Below are 18,309 nucleotides of genomic sequence, written 5' to 3' on the forward strand. Positions count from 1 at the left end.
TTTAGGCAAATGCATAAAGGTTTTCACCAATGGTATCAATTGGTGACATTTTAATCCTCTGTGGCCAAACCACTTAATTTCCACATCTTGTAAATTGAGGTTAGGTACATTTCTGTTATCAGCATACCTCTGAGCCCAGTAGATGTAACTATGTCCAACAATCCAGACAGAAAACATGGTGAGAGGAGGTTCTGCTGCAGTCAGATGAAGTGTGGCAATGAAATGTGAGTTGAAAAAATAAGAGTTTAAAATGAAAAAAACTGTGGAGTTTCTGTGTTAATGAAGCAGTAGCAGTGATTGGTGGATTTTGATTGCTGAAAACAGAAAGTTAGGGTGCATGGATGAGTTCTTTGAAAGATGTAATTTGAATGGTCAAAAAAAAATCATTTTATGAAAGATTGCACTGGATATGCAGGTGTACTGAGAGTTCAGAGTTCAATTGAAACATTGTTGTGTGAACTTGCAAACATGAGAGGTCTTTCAGGAGGTGGTTGCTATGCAAAAAAGGCAGAAAGGGTAGAGGGGGGAAGGGTGTTGATTTGAAAAAAGTGAGGGAAGAGTTTTGATTGGGTGACATGAGAGATATGTGTGATGAATTACAGCTTTTCTGTGCTTTTTATAGCTGCAGACTCTGGAGTGCATACCTTTTGCTCTGCTAAAGACAATTTGGTGTGTTTCTGAGACTGTTTTGAAACTCATAAAGTATTTGCTAAGGTGAGAAAAGATTCATTTAATTTAGATAGAGAATAGTATGGTTTAGGGAGAACATTATGAAGAAAGTTGTGTATTTAAAATTTTGATTTGTGTCAAGTGTTTTACAAATAGATTTTGTTTCTTTGTGTTACATAGCCATGTTAAAAGTGACGCTAAAATAGTGCAAGGGTCTTACAAAAATGCTTTCATGTGTCTTAGGGTATTTTAACTCACTTTCTCATGAATGTAGGTATATAATTGATTTAGATGTTGTGTTTAAAAACGATTTAAGAAAACAATTAGGTTTCTGGATATGTACTGCTAGAGATTCATAGGTTGCTTGGGGCATATTTATAAGGCCTTTGAGTCTCTCTGATGTTATTTTTCACATTTTTATTTAAGACCTTTCTCTGTGGTGCAAGGTCCTTGTAAATATGCCCCCATCTGTGGTTGGCAAATTTTGATTTTAATTCATTGACTAACATAGACATGTTAAAAGTGACCCAAAAATGTTGGAAGGGCCTTAAAAAAAACGATTTCATGTGTCTTAGGCCATTTTAAGTCATTTCCCCTTGAATGTAGGCATATAATTGATTTAGATGATGTGTTTAAAAACGATTTATGAAAACAATTAGGTTTCTTGATATGTATTGCTAGAGATTCATAGGTTGCTTGGGGCATATTTATAAGGCCTTTGTGTCTCTCTGATGTTATTTTTCCTATTTTAATTTAAGACCTTTCCCTGTGGTGCAAGGTCCTTGTAAATATGCCCCCATCTGTGCTTGGCAAATTTAGATCTTGGTTATTTGACTTACATAGCCATGTTAAAAGTGATCTAAAAATGGAGCAAGGGCTTAAAAAAAACGCTTTCATGTGTCTTAGGGCATTTTAAGTCACTTCCCGATTAATGTAGGTATATAATTGATTTAGATGATGTGTTTAAAAACGATTTTTGAAATCAATTAGGTTTCTTGATATGTAATGCTAGAGCTTCATAGGTTGCTTGGGGCATATTTATAAGGCCTTTGTGTCTCTCTGATGTTATTTTTCCCATTTTAATTTAAGACCTTTCCCTGTGGTGCAAGGTCCTTGTAAATACGCCCCCATCTGTGTTTGGCAAATTTAGATCTTGATTATTTGACTTACATAGCCATGTTAAAAGTGATCTAAAAATGGAGCAAGGGCTTAAAAAAACGCTTTCATGTGTCTTAGGGCATTTTAAGTCACTTCCCGATGAATGTAGGTATATAATTGATTTAGATGATGTGTTTAAAAACGATTTTTGAAATCAATTAGGTTTCTTGATATGTAATGCTAGAGCTTCATAGGTTGCTTGGGGCATATTTATAAGGCCTTTGTGTCTCTCTGATGTTATTTTTCTCATTTTAATTTAAGACCTTTCCCTGTGGTGCAAGGTCCTTGTAAATACGCCCCCATGTGTGCTTGGCAAATTTAGATTTTGATTATTTGACTTACATAGCCATGTTCCATACAGTTCTCACCTTCTGCGTAGTCTTTGATATGCTAGACTCCATCTGCACTATGAGATATCTAAGCAAAGGAAACACAGGTGATGTGATTGTGAAATGAGGAAAAGAAACTCCACATTTTTCAATTATATCACCTGTGTTTTCTAAGTTTACGAATGACATTGTGCAGATGAGGTTTAGGTCTGTCCACGGACACAGAAGAGGTCTGGCCTTTGTTCAAGAGTGAAGTGGACATGACTTACATCATTGGTAGGCTTTCACATGTATTATCTCCTCTGTACTCTTCAAGAAGCGTAAATTTCATCTGCAACCCTGAGTAGGCCTCACCTTAAACAAACCTCTGGATAGGCCACACCTTATCATCATCCTGAATCAATCATTTAAAATGTTAGGGACAGATTTATGATAGGTGTATTACTCTTTTGCGTCACTGTGCGTCACTTTTGTGACGCAGCAGCGGTGCAAAAGATTTGCTATGTGGCGACATATTTACAACTTGATGCATCTAGGCAGATGTGTCATGCTGTAAAGTCCCATGCCACATGAAACCGATGCAGCAGTGATGCAAAAGATGCACCATGTTGCAAGACAGGCCTCATTTCATCTCCAACAAGATAAGAAGCTGAATCTTCTGTAAATGTCAAAATTGTTGTATACACTGCTCAACTTATGTGTACTCTTTGATATGCTAGAGTCCATCTGCACTATGAGATACCTAAGCAAAGGAAACACAGGTGATGTGATTGTGAAATGAGGAAAAGAAACTCCACATTTTTCAATTACATCACCTGTGTTTCCTAAGTTTACAAATGACATTGTGCAGATGAGGTTTAGGCCTGTCCACGGACACAGAAGAGGTCTGGCCTTAGTTCAAGAGTGAAGTGGACATGACTTACTTCATTGGTAGGCTTTCACATGTATTATCTCCTCTGTACTCTTCAAGAAGCGTAAATTTCATCTGCAACCCTGAGTAGGCCTCACCTTTAACAAACCTCTGGATAGGCCACACCTTATCGTCATCCTGAATCAATCATTTAAAATGTTAGGGACAGATTTATGATAGGTGTATGCCTCTTTTGCGTCACTGTGCGTCACTTTTGTGACACAGCGGCGGTGCAAAAGATTTGCTATGTGGCGACATATTTACAACTTGATGCATCTAGGCAGATGTGTCATGCTGGAAAGTCCCGTGCCACATGAAACCGATGCAGCAGTGATGCAAAACATGCACCATGTTGCAAGACAGGCCTCATTTTATCTCCAACAAGATAAGAAGCTGAATCTTCTGTAAATGTCAAAATTGTTGTATACACTGCTCAACTTCTGTGTACTCTTTGATATGCTAGAGTCCATCTGCACTGTGAGATACCTAAGCAAAGGAATCATAGGTGATGTGATTGTGAAATGAGGAAAAGAAACTCCACATTTTTCAATTACATCACCTGTGTTTCCTAAGTTTACAAATGACATTGTGCAGATGAGGTTTAGGTCTGTCCACGGACACAGAAGAGGTCTGGCCTTTGTTCAAGAGTGAAGTGGACATGACTTACTTCATTGGTAGGCTTTCACATGTATTATCTCCTCTGTACTCTTCAATAAGCGTAAATTTCATCTGCAACCCTGAGTAGGCCTCACCTTAAACAAACCTCTGGATAGGCCACACCTTATCGTCATCCTAAATCAATCATTTAAAATGTTAGGGACAGATTTATGATAGGTGTATGACTCTTTTGCGTCACTGTGCGTCACTTTTGTGACGCAGCAGCGGTGCAAAAGATTTGCTATGTGGCGACATATTTACAACTTGATGCATCTAGGCAGATGTGTCATGCTTTAAAGTCCCATGCCACGTGAAACCGATGCAGTAGTGATGCAAAAGATGCACCATGTTGCAAGACAGGCCTCATTTCATCTCCAACAAGATAAGAAGCTGAATCTTCTGTAAATGTCAAAATTGTTGTATACACTGCTCAACTTATGTGTACTCTTTGATATGCTAGAGTCCATCTGCACTATGAGATACCTAAGCAAAGGAAACACAGGTGATGTGATTGTGAAATGAGGAAAAGAAACTCCACATTTTTCAATTACATCACCTGTGTTTCCTAAGTTTACAAATGACATTGTGCAGATGAGGTTTAGGCCTGTCCACGGACACAGAAGAGGTCTGGCCTTTGTTCAAGAGTGAAGTGGACATGACTTACTTCATTGGTAGGCTTTCACATGTATTATCTCCTCTGTACTCTTCAACAAGCGTAAATTTCATCTGCAACCCTGAGTAGGCCTCACCTTAAACAAACCTCTGGATAGGCCACACCTTATCGTCATCCTGAATCAATCATTTAAAATGTTAGGGACAGATTTATGATAGGTGTATGCCTCTTTTGCGTCACTGTGCGTCACTTTTGTGACGCAGCGGCGGTGCAAAAGATTTGCTATGTGGCGACATATTTACAACTTGATGCATCTAGGCAGATGTGTCATGCTGTAAAGTCCCGTGCCACATGAAACCGATGCAGCAGTGATGCAAAAGATGCACCATGTTGCAAGACAGGCCTCATTTCATCTCCAACAAGATAAGAAGCTGAATCTTCTGTAAATGTCAAAATTGTTGTATACACTGCTCAACTTATGTGTACTCTTTGATATGCTAGAGTCAATCTGCACTATGAGATAACTAAGCAAAGGAAACACAGGTGATGTGATTGTGAAATGAGGAAAAGAAACTCCACATTTTCCAATTACATCACCTGTGTTTCCTAAGTTTACGAATGACATTGTGCAGATGAGGTTTAGGTCTGTCCACGGACACAGAAAAGGTCTGGCCTTCGTTCAAGAGTGAAGTGGATATGACTTACTTCATTGGTAGGCCTTCACATGTATTATCTCCTCTGTACTCTTCAACAAGCGTAAATTTCATCTGCAACCCTGAGTAGGCCTCACCTCAAACAAACCTCTGGATAGGCCACACTTTATCGTAATCTTGAATCAATCATTTAAAATGTTAGGGTCAGATTTATGATAGGTGTATGTCTCTTTTGCGTCACTGTGCGTCACTTTTGTGACGCAGCGGCGGTGCAAAAGATTTGCTATGTGGCGACATATTTACAACTTGATGCATCTAGGCAGATGTGTCATGCTGTAAAGTCCTGTGCCACATGAAACCTGCGTCAGTTTTCATATAGGTGTTTTGTTGCAAGGTATGCATTAATTTGCATGAAAGCCCTGTAAAACTAACACAGTGAAATTTAGAAGATTTCACTGAGTCAGCTTTATAGCATTGCTGAATCAAATCCTTACGCCTGTTTGAAACAGGCATAAGAAGTGATGCACCATGCAATGTGAGGGTTCCTCCTGTGCATTGCAGTAGACATGTCGCGCTTATGACGTGATTCCTGCAATGTGCTGCTTTTGCGGCACAGATGCGTGACGCATCTGTGCTGTTTTTGCTCAATGGTGCTCCACATTGTAAATGCGGCACACTATGGGTGGCAGAGCAGCGGTGCACATTAACTGGTGCATCCGTGGGGATGCGCCACTTAGCATAAATCTGCCCCTGTACATTTAAGTATGAGCAGGGGACACAGAGTCGGTGAGGCTTATCCAAGGTTAAGAAGAGATGAGTCCTGTTCACTGAAAACTTGGACATAGGCCTCACCTCCTCAGCATCGCTGGACATGGCTAAATAATAGCTGCAAAATGTTACTCTTGTTAAACAATTTTACTATTATAATCTCTGAGATTTGTCTCTTACTCTGCAACATCTCATTGTTGTTCTCTTTCTTTAAAGATAACGACAACATCAACCATGAGTGACAATCAGCAATCAGTTGATCTCGACCTTATCATTGAACTTGTAATTGAAACGTCAGTGGAAGTAGATCCCTTGGATGATTTAAATCCTGAGGATGATGAAGAACATGATGAGGATGCCGATTTGTCAGAATTGTATGACATAGGGTGGGAAGCTGACCTGCTTGAGCCTATGGAATTATAAACATTTATTTTTAAAATTTACAATAAATGAAAAGTAAAAATGTAAACCGTTTCATTTAAAATTAAACACACCTTCAAAAACAGGTTATGTGTAGTGTCTTCAATAAAATATTAAAATATGCTCATAAAATTAGATCAGATTCACATATAAAACAGCACAGGTAAAATGAAGAAGAATTCCATTTCTTTTCTGCTATTTGTGTATTCTAAATTTGCCAAAGCACTAAAAATATTCTATGTAAAAATGTCAAGTAGTGTGTTAAGTTTTTGATGACTGTTATTGATTTACTGTTTGGTAATAGTGGTTAATAACATTTTTTATTATATTTTACCACAGATTCAACTGCAGATCATTTCAAATTTTGAGAATGCCGTCTAAGGATAGAATCAGAAAGGCTACAAAACGTCAAAGACAGCAGGTTCATCAACTAATGCAGCAGTCCTCTACAATAAAAAATCGTCAAGTCACCAAGAAAGCACCGGGTAAGACCACGAAATCATTCATAAGAAACATTTGTAAAAAAAAAAGTAGTACTACAGAAAATGTTTTAGTCCAGAAAAAGAGAAGCAATTTAAACGGAAAGGAAAGGCCAATCAAAAATGTTACTGCTAGAGCAAGAGATAACTCTGTGCATGATAGTAGAAGGAAACAACAGTTTAGGGACATTCGTAAACGAATGTTCCGCAACAGGATAATTGGCAATTTGTTAAAAAATATTAAGAAAGGTCAACAGAAAGTGGTTTTTTATAAGAGAAAAAAAAAGTTGAGAAAGTTATTGATCAGGCATTTGAAATTAAACGAAAGTTATTTATTTTGATAATCAATAGAATTAGGAAGCTAAACAAGGCAATTTATGATTTCAAAAGAAATAGTAGATGGAAGAGAATAGTTAATCGTAGTAATTTTTGTGAAGTTTTTTCCGGAGAATGGATGCATAGTTCAAGTTGTGAGGCATTTTTTAATGAGGAGAGTTATTTCCAGGATAATGATTTGGTGCATGCAGTTGACACCAATGGTCGAGCTTATGAGGTGAAAGATGGTTGTCCAGTTGAAAAAGAAAAACTTGTGACAACAGAGACAGAAGAGGTGTTAGATAATGAGGTTTTAGGAAGACGTCCTAAGGGTCCTGTGTACACCTGGAAGTGTAGTAGTATTTGCAGTGTACGACAGGATTCCATCAATTTGCTTTGTGATTTTGTACGGACATTTAATAAGAAAAGTTTGAAGCAGAAAATGATGTTGTTGCAAGAATTAGATACTTGCAGAGTGAGAGAAGTGACAGGTTTGCATGGTCATTCACTGGCTTGTCTTTCCAGGAGAGTATGCCAGAGTGTTTTTCATCATTTCAGGATGCTAGCAGTGCATCATAATAAAGTGAGGAAATTAGTTAGAATGCTGTATTATGCTAAGAGTCCAGCAATTATGCTTAAACAATTATGCGCTGCTCTTTTGCATGGTTCTGAAATAGATGTGAAAAATATTTGTGAAGAAATTGAGTTTTGTTACTTTGGAAGTAAAGAGGAGAATGTTGAAATTGACCCAGAAGAAGAGGGTAATGTGGAAGATAGTGTACAGGTTTCCAGTACAGATAATTTTCAGAAGGAAATTGCCACGTTTCAGGTGAAATCAAGTGAGAGGCCTAATTTCACTTGTGTGTGTTGTCGACGCACTTATTATAAGAATCAGACTAAGTTAGTGGATTTATATGCAAAAAGTGAAAGGGAAAATAATAGTGAATGGAAGGATTTCGCAATATACTTGATGGTAGAAAATGTTTTTGATTTGGGATTGGATCAACGTGTGTGTACTTATTGTTGTAACAAATTAAATCAAAACCAGATGCCTGCTAGAGCGGTTCATAATAATCTGGAATTGGTTGAGATTCCTTCTGAATTGAAGGATTTAAATACTTATGAATCTATTTTGATTCAAAGTATCCATCCCTTTCAGGCTATTGTAAGAATGGAGCCAAAGACAGGGAAATTGCCTCCATCAGATTTACAGAGAGGATTAAAGGGAAGAGTTGTTTATTTGCCTCTAGATTTGAAGAAAAACATTAATACAATTGGAGTAGAAAAAGTGGAAGAGGAACCTCTGGTTATCTTAGTTAATGGTGTTCCGACAAAGAATAAGAAAATATGGCAAGATTTAGTGGATGTTAGGAAAGTCAAAAAGGCAACATTGTATTTGAAAAAAAATAATAAGTACTATAAGAATGTATATGTTGCAGAAGAGGAAGTAAGTGAGGAAGAGGATAGCGATTTGTGTGCTGGTCAAATTGAGAAAGTAGAACCCTCTAAAAGTGAAGAAATATATGAACATTATAGTGTTCATCCTTTGCATTCCAAGGAAGTCATGGGGAATGCTATTGAGTTGTTTCAAATGAAACAAGCGAAAGGGAGTCCCATTAGTGTTTGGGAGGAAAGTTTGGAAGCTCGGTGTTTCCCACAGCTATTTCCAACAGGTCAGGGAGGAAGATATGATGAGCGACCTCATCAAATTCCTGCTTCTGAATACCGGACTTTACGATTGTATGCAGAAGATGCTAGGTTTCGACAATGCATTCCCTATTTGTTTCATCTCCTGTTTGAAAGCGATCTGTCTGGACTGTCATATGCAGTGAACCACATTTTGAAAAGTGGTATACACATGCAAAACATCTCTGCAAGTGACTTTATGGATAAATTCAATGTGCAAGACAGTATTTTGGATTGTCACCTGATTAATCTCATGGCGTGTCAGCGTGGTACTAATGAGTACTGGTACCGTCGTCATGGTGATTTAAAATGTATGCTGAGGAACTTAGGAACTCCCACATGGTTCCTCACTCTGAGCTGTGCCGAGTATGGCTGGGAAGACTTACTTGAATTTCTACGAGAGGCAAATGGAAACATTGAAAATATCGAATTCAAGACACCCGGAGAACTGTGCTCTTTGGATCCAGTGGTTGTATGCAGGTACTTCAATCATAGATTTGAAGCTATGATGTCTTTCATCATGAGCAAGAGAAATCCACCTCTTGGAGAGGTGTTGGATTTCTTCTGGAGAAAGGAGTACCAAGCAAGAGGTGCTCCTCATATACATATGCTGCTGTGGATCAAGGATGCACCTAAATTTGGAACGGATCCAGAAGACTTAGTGATGAGTTTCATAGAACAGTATTCTACATGTGCTGTTCCAAACGCAAAGGAGAAGAAAAGCCTAAGAGAACAAGTTCTACGTTTCCAAAGCCATCGTTGTGGAAAGTACTGTCGTCGTAAATTCAGAAACAAGGACAAGTTCTACACCAAATGTCGTTTCGGCTTTCCATGACCGGTGATTTCTAAAGGAAGAGTAAACAGTTTGATGTCTTCGCTGCGACATAATGTGATGAAGAAATCACCTAAAAACACATACAATTTGAAAAGGAACGAAGAGTCCACGTACGTCAACGACTACAACCCAGTGATTTTGTCCATGTGGAATGCTAACATGGATATACAGTTTGTGGCTGATAACTGTATGGCTGTGGCTAGGTATGTGACATCTTACATCACCAAAAAAGAAAAGACAGAATTGAAGGATATGTGGGAGGACATTTCCCATGAAAAGAGCCTCAGCAAGAAGTTGTACAGTTTCAGTCTGAAGATGTTGTCACATCGAGAAATCGGAGCTTACGAATGTTCTGACCGGTTGTCTTCAGCAAGTCTCTATGCCAAATCCAGGAGTATCGTTTGGGCGAGTCTTGGTCTTGCTGCAACGCGTAATCGAGTTCTGAAACCTGTGCGGGAAATTGAGTATTTGGCAGAAAAGGAGCCGAACAGTACCGATATTTTGAAGACCAACATGTTGGATACATATTATCCAAATCGAAGCAGTCACCTCGAGAATGTTTGTCTGTATGAGGTTCTACAAAATTACATATTCAAGAGGAACATCAAAGAAGATATTGATAAAGGAGTGTATGCTGTAATTGGAAGTGAGGGATGTCTGGTCAAGCAAAGAAAATGCCACTTGGTAAACCATCGAAAATTGAGTGGCGAATCTCCTGAAAAAAAGGAGTTTTTCTATTTAGCACTTTTGCAACTTTTTAAGCCTTGGCGTGCAGAAGAGGAACTGCTTGGAGATTTCCTCTGTTACGAAGACTCTTTCATTGCCGCCAAGGAGACCATAGAATGTCCTGCTTTTCCCAAATATCTAGAAATGTTGAATGCAGAAATCGAGCAGGAAGCAACGATTGCAGCCGAGTTTGCCAGAGACAGTTCTCAGGACAGTCAGAGTTCTGTTTCATTGAGTCAGGATCCACTAGGAGGACCTGTTATCGAAAATGAAGCTGCCACTGCCATGAATGAAGTGGAAAGAGCCATGGCACATGCTCAGGAGGATGCGGTTAACTTAGAAGACTTGGAAAGACAACTCAACGTTGAGCAAAGGAAAATATATGACGAGGTTACCAACCAAATTGATCATGGATTAAGTCATGAGAAGAAAGAGTGCTCATGTACGTCGTTGAAGCCTGTCCGACTGTACGTGAGTGGAGAAGCGGGAACTGGAAAAAGTTTCCTCATTAAAGCAATTTCATGTTATTTGCAGAAAAGGACTGAGTCATCGCTGTCTTGTGTTGTCACCGCTCCAACTGGACTGGCAGCACATAACATTAAAGGTATTACTTTGCATCGTCTACTGATGCTGCCAGTGGAGCATGATAACAAATTACAATACCACAAGTTATCTGGAGATGCTTGTTGTGAAGTTTCAAGAGTCTTGAGGAAAATGAAACTTCTTATCATTGACGAAGTAAGCATGGTTTCCAATGTCATGCTTGCCTTTGTGCATTTGAGAATGCAAGAAGTTCTTAAAACAGAGTATGATGTGTTATTTGGTGGCAAACACATCATTGTTTTCGGAGATCTTCTGCAGCTGACACCAGTGAAAGGACAACCTGTGTTCAAAATGCTCACGCATGAAGATACCAGGAAGTGCCTAGGGAACATTGGCAACGTCAATATATGGTTAAACTTCAATTATGCTGAACTGCATGAAAATATGCGTCAGGCGAAGGATGAAGATTACAAGAATATTCTACAAGATGTTAGAATTGGAAAAGTGACCGAGCATGGGAAAGAAGCTTTACATGCACGATTACTGTCAAATTTATATCCAGAACAAGACGTTGTGCCTGAGAATATTTTTCAGAAAATTACTGAGAAGAAATCTGGAATATGTTTGATGCCAACTCTTGCAGAATGTGCCATCTTCAACAACAAAATGTTGTATTTAGAAAACCAAGAGATTGTGAAACTGGAAGCTATTGACAGAGTAGAGCATATGGGATCAACAATTATTTTGTCTGAGAATTTGAAAACAAAATTGGATTCATTAGAGAAGAGTATATCTAAAACTGCGGGTTTTGAAAAGACTCTGAATGTGTGCTTAAATTGCCGTATAATTTTAAGAAGGAATTTACATGTTGAAAGAGGTCTGGTAAATGGATCAATGGGTAATGTTGTTGATTTTGTGAAATACAGAAATAGAGATGGAATTGAATTTTTAAAAATTTAATTTGATGGCATTGAGGAAGTACAGCTAATTGGTCGTTGTTCTGCTAGATTTTTGCTTGTAAAAGACTTATATGTTCGCCGTAAGCAGTTTCCTGTTTGCTTGGCATATGCGGTGACAATCCATAAATCGCAAGCTTTAAGTGTAGACAGTGGATTGGTGAATATTGGCAGTTCTGTGTTCAAGGAGGGTATGGCATATGTGGCATTGTCACGAGTTAGAACTTTATCGGGATTGTACTTGATTACGTGTGATGTCACAAACATTTGTGCGGATCTAGATTGTGTTAAGGAATACAATAGGTTAAGAAGAGAGTATGCGCCACATTTGCCTCAATATCCTTTGTTTGAGAAACGTGTGGTAGGCCGGAAACGAAGAAATGTGACCAATACTAGGGAGGTTGTAGCAAAAAGACGAAAAGTCGATGAACCTGAAATTATAAGCAGAAACAAAAAGGATTCTGTTGAAGATGTTGTTGGTTTTCAATTTGAAAACAGTTCTGGTGTCAACTGCTATGCTAATGTAGTGGTTAATGTTTTGTTTTCTCTAGAAAATGTAAAAGAAGAGATTGTGGTCAATTCGGATCAGAGATTTTGCAGTTTGTTGAATTCTGTGTTAGAGAAATGTAGCACTGATAGAACAAAAATAGAAAGTGTGTCTGAAATTCGAAATCTGTTAGACAGATGTTCAGGTCAAACACAATTCTCTCAAAATATTCAGCAAGATTGTCAGGAGTTTTTAATGTATATGCTTGATGTATTGCATGCTGAAGGTGTAGATGTAGATCACCTGTTTGGTCTTTCTTATCAATGGCAGCATGACTGCGAGAACTGTAGGGTATCAAGTACTACTAGTGTAGACTCAGAAAGATTTATATATTTAACTTTGCCAGACAGTAAATCAGTGTCCTTTAATAAGCTAGTAAAAGCAGCTGATCACAACATGGAGTGTAGCCAATGTAAGTCTGAAATGTTATCAACATTATTTATACGAACATATGGCCAGTATGTCATTTTAATGTTCCAACGATGTAGGCCTGATGGAACAAAATTGACAACTTTAATTAAAAATTTTGTGGCTTCACAGTTGTCAATATCAGGAAGGACTTTTGTAACTGCAGCAATTATATATCATGACGGTCCTTCAATAACATCAGGATATTACACAGCTTATTTAAAGTCTAGAAATGGCTGGTCATTCTGCAATGATTCTGTTTGAAATTGCCTTTTGACCTTAAAAATTCTTACCTGGTATTTTTAAAACCAAAATTTTAGGGAAGGAATCTCAGGATTTGCTCTGAGGAATTTCAAGAGGTTCTAATGGCTCCTACACAATTTGGCCTTGAGGATAAGTGTAGTACAGAGTCAAAAGTTATTTTTGAGTTTTAAATAGTTCCTGGAAAAAAAGAAGGTTTTCTTACAGAAAGTGGTGGGCACGGATTAGTTAAAGGACAACAGAGTATTTCCCAAAGCAAACGGTGTTCTTACCATAACACTTGACGTCATAGAAAAATAACTGCACTTTAAATGAGTTCAGAAAAACTGTTTCTTTTTATAAGCTAATTCAAGCAGCCAATAAAAACATGGAGTAGAGGTAATGTAAGGCTGCAATGCTGTCTAGATTATTTGACCAAACTTTTGGTTATAATGTCATTTTAAAATTCCAACTATATAAACCTGATGAAAGTAAGTCTTCAACTTTAATTACAAATGTTGTGGCTACACAGTCGTTCATTTTAGGAAGAACATTTGTAACTGCATCTATTATATGACATGATGGTCCTTTGACAACATCCGCTTATTACACAGCTTAAAATGTAAAAAAAGCTGGTGTTTCGGAAATGATTCACATTTGACTATGAAAAATGTTGCCTTTTAACTTAAAAATATTCTTACTTTCTGTTTTCAGAAGACAGAATTTAGGGTAGGTAACTGGCCTATAATGATTTTAGGGGTTGATATAATTTTATCTACTGTTTTATATTGCTTTGTGATTAAAAGTGATGTAGACAATTAAATAATTGTAGTAGTCATAGAGGTAGTGTAAGTCTGCTTCATAGTAAGCAGTATCAGTGGCATAGGAAATGTAGAACATGAGTGAGCAAGAAGGGTAAGATATTACTAGTCCAGGATTGTGAAAGTGATCTTGAACGTTTTCTTTCCGAAAGTTGCGGAAATACAAAATGACGGGATTTGCTTACAAGAATTCCAAGAGTTATAAATGGCTCTTACATGATTTGGCCTTGTGGAAACGTGTGGTAGAGAGCGAGAAGTCATTTATTGTATGTAACATATTTTTCAAAACGATGGAGGTTTTCTTTCAGAAAGTGGCGGGCTGAAAATAAAAACAGCACAACAGAGTGTAAGCTGTTCATAGGACATCCTTCGACGTCATGGAAAGTAAGTTACTTTTGAGGAGTTTTGATTTCTGATTGGTTATGTTATATGGGTTTTTTAAACACAATCATTTTGATTGTGTTTTTTTTTCCCCGCTGTTATATGATGAATACCTTCAAGTCACTGTTTTTAGTGAAATTTGATAAATTCTGAGAACAGCAAAAATAAACCATTTAACATGTATAATTAATTCTGTATTTTTTGTACTTATGATATACATTTAGAAATGTGTAGGTTCGCTCCCGGTTCGCGTACCGGAGAGCGAACCGGAAAGCGAACCAAAAGAAATAGAGGTTGCCAGAGTGCTAAACATTCTAGCAATTATTTTATAAAGGGGAGGTAGTTCTGAAAATAACCTTTTTTAATGTTTTTGTTGTTTTATATATTTTTTTTATTTTTCTGAACATTTTTTTTTTTTTTTTTTTTGAACAATTTTATGTTTTTTTTGGTTTTTTTGGGGGGAAACAACGAAAAACAGGCATTGGAAAGGGCTCAACAGGAGCAAAAAAATTTTTTATTTTTTGGGGCGTTTTGAGCACTTGTGGTTTTCAAATGCTCTGTTTATCAAATTAATACTCATATTGCCACATGAGAGTAAGGTACCGCAATATAAACACACTATCTTCATGTGGACAAAGTTGTCTTGAATGTTTGGCACTGTTTCCCGTGCCTCTGGCCCCGACAGAGTTACCTGTGCCGATGTCCTGGCCACAGGAGTTGGTGGGTTGTCCTGGAGGTCACGAATCTCTGCCCTGCTGTAATTTAGTGGATGTCACCTCTGCATGTGACGGTGCATAGTATAGTTGCCGTAACTATACTTCTTATCTGTGCCTCTAGATAAGTCCTCTTTGCATATGAGGCACGTCACATAGCGAGCATTAACTTTTTTTTGTCCTTCAGGAAAAGAAAAAAACTGCCAAATGAAACTATTTTTATGATGAGATATCCGGGGCTCCTCTTGTAAAAACTGTGTTGTCTGTATTTCCTCTTCCTCTTCTTCATCCTCTTCCTCCTCTGTGTTGAGAAGGAACTGTGGAGGTGGTCCTCTCTTCCTATGAGGAGGTGGTGGTGGTGGTGGGGGTGCACCAGCTGCAGCTACTAGTGAAGCCATTTTCCACCCAGCAAAATAGGTCTTCCTTTCACAAAGTTGAAAGTCAGAGTGAGAAAAAAGGTGGGGGCTTTCATCATTTTGGAAAAAAAATAGTTCTAAACCAATGAAAAGTGTTATTTTTAGGTCACATGACCTAGCCTTACATCATTAGGAAACCAAAAGTGAAATGAACCAATTAAAAGTTTTATTAACAAGTCACATGACCTGTTACGCTTATGTTACGCGCTGCGGGACGCGCCCCGGATCGCTTCCGGGGAGCTGCGCTTCGCGCCTCGGTTCGCGCTCCGGAGCACTTCCGGGTGCGCCAACGCGGCGCGTCATAAGACGCATTATGCGGCAACGCGATACGTCGCGCTTCCGCGACGCGTCACGATGTTGATTTCTAACGCGGCAGTTGCGCAAACGGAACGTTTACAGGTTCGCGGACCGGGTCGCGGCACCAAATTGAGCTAACGGGAAGCTTCCCGGTTCGCGAACCGGGAGCGAACAAAAAAAAATAATAATAACAAAATTATTAATAAACATATAAAATATATTTTTTGATTTAAAGAAGAATACATTTTACAGCTATAGATATTAGCTTTTAAAAAACCAATGAAATTCACTGAAAAAACCATAGGTTATAGACCATATATAGTTAGGAATTAGCATTTACAAAACCTTGAAAATTCACTGAAAAAACCATAGGTTATAGACCATATATAGTTAGGAATTAGCATTTAAAAAACCTTTTTTTACTCACACAAAACCATTGAAATTCCATATATAGTTAGTTGTACTAACTATATATCGTGCACCCGCAATCCACTGCTGATCATGTCACATATTACATCATTCATGACATGGTCAGTGACATCACTAATGACATCACTGATGACATCTCAAATGACATCACTGATGACATCACTGATGACAACATCCAGTGACTGTATGTTTATGTAAAGTTAAAATATGTCTTACATATTGAAGAATGAGTGGATATATAAGTGTCTGGATGAAGGATTTAGTAGGTGCATGATTGACTGTATGAGTGAGTGAATAAATGTGTGTCACTGAGTGCATGAGTTAGTGACTAAACTGTCTTAATTTGTGCATCATTATGTCTGTTATTCTGTAAACTGCTGCATGTGTTGATCAGTAGCTATATGAGTAAGTATATGGGTTATTGATTGGTTGCCCAAGTATTTGTATGGGAGACTGAGTGTGTGTGTGTGGGTGGCTGGGAGGTGTATGACTCTGTGCATAGATGTGTGAGCAGTTGATTCACTAGATGTATGGGTTCAAAAGTGCATGTGGAAACACCTGTATGGGCGGTTGACTGAGTGCATTGGTGAGTGAATGGATATCTCAGTGCTACATGTCAAAGTAAGTACATATGTAAAACACAGTACATGTGACAGTTGACATATATAAATAACTGTGCATATAAATAACTGTGCATAAGAGCCAGTGAATGTGTGAGTGGCTGTATTGATCATTGTGAACTTGTATCAGGCATTGTAAAAGAGAGTAAATATGTGTTAGTATATGTTTGAATAAGTAAGGTGTGTATAACTGTATAGTTGAGGAAATGGAGGTGTGATTGATTCTTTGCATGACTGACTAAGTGTGTGAGTAACTCCATGGATGAGTGACAGTCTGTGAGTGTCTGTTTACACTGAGTGTATCTAAGGTTATATTAGAGTCTGAAAAGGTTCATCGTATTATCACATGAATGATGTCATCAGTGATGTGATCAGTAATGTCAAATGAGATGTCATCAGTGATGTCATCAGTGATGTCATTTGAGATGTCATCAGTGATGTCATCAGTGATGTCATTTGAGATGTCATCAGTGATGTCATCAGTGATGTCATTTGAGATGTCATCAGTGATGTCATTAGTGATGTCACTGACCATGTCATGAATGATGTAATATGTGACATGATCAGCAGTGGATTGCGGGTGCGCGATATATTACCTACTGGCGGTCGCCAGTAGGTATATATAGTTAGGATTTTTTCCCTATGGGATTTTTGAAAATTCTATGTCTAATAACTTTGGCGTTTGTGGACGGAATTGGCTGAAATTTTCTGGAAAATGGAACATTTTGTTTCTGAGCAGCCACTGGAAATTTGGGGGGAGTTGGTCCAGGGGGGGCCGAGAAAAAAGGGGGGTCCCAAAACGTGTTTTTAACATTGAGTTTTCCATAGGGCGGTTAGCCTCACTTTTAGCCCGAACGGCTGAATGGATTTGCACGAAACTTGGCAAAATATTAGGGACTGATAGCCCGATGTGCCTTTTGTAGGTCTCAATATATGTGCTCCAGTGGATTTTGAGAAATTAACGTTTAAAAAAAGATATATATCTGTAAGCGCGCTCTGGGCAGCGCTCCGGTCCGCGGACCTTAAGCGTACCGGAACTTCGCGTAGCTAAGCTGATTGGCTCTCCGGTGTCTGTCAACATTCTAAACAGTCCGGAGCGGCCGCCATCTTGTCTCTCGGTAGGATTGAGAGACAAGAGGAGGCCAAAACAAAGGGGGAAATAACTATAAGGGGGCATAGTAGATCCTCCCTGACCCCCTAGGTTTGATGTGGAGGCTTTAAAGGGGCCCCGCGAAGCAAAAAAAAATAATTTTTTTTTGTTTTTTTTCGTGGTTAGCGCCCGGTACGCGAACCGGGAAGCGTTCTGGGGAGCGTATCACAATGAAAAATGAATGATAGACTTTTCAAATGCTGTATGTTAATTGATTGTTGGTTTTGTTGATTATTTTTTTTTTTTTAAAGTTTTTTTTTATTGTGTTTCATAATTTAATAAACTTTCTAACATTTCATTGTCAGAAATTTCATAATCATGGAATATAGATTGTAGTCTCTGAGGTTGTAAAATGTCCTCATTTGCAAGGAGGTTATCTACTGCTTGTACACATTGCAGTAGTTCTTGGTCCCAAGATTCATCCATAAATTCAATCTCATTTGGATCAATGATTTCTGTGTTGGACTCTGGAAGGACAATTTCAAATGAAATGTTTTGTTCACTTTCCATTTTTCCTGAAATTTGCATAAAAAAAATATATATTAGTAGAGGTAGGGCACTGTTGGGATT

The sequence above is a fragment of the Lissotriton helveticus genome, chromosome 8, assembly GCF_964261635.1.
Source record: "Lissotriton helveticus chromosome 8, aLisHel1.1, whole genome shotgun sequence".
NCBI classification, from domain to species: Eukaryota; Metazoa; Chordata; class Amphibia; order Caudata; family Salamandridae; genus Lissotriton; species Lissotriton helveticus.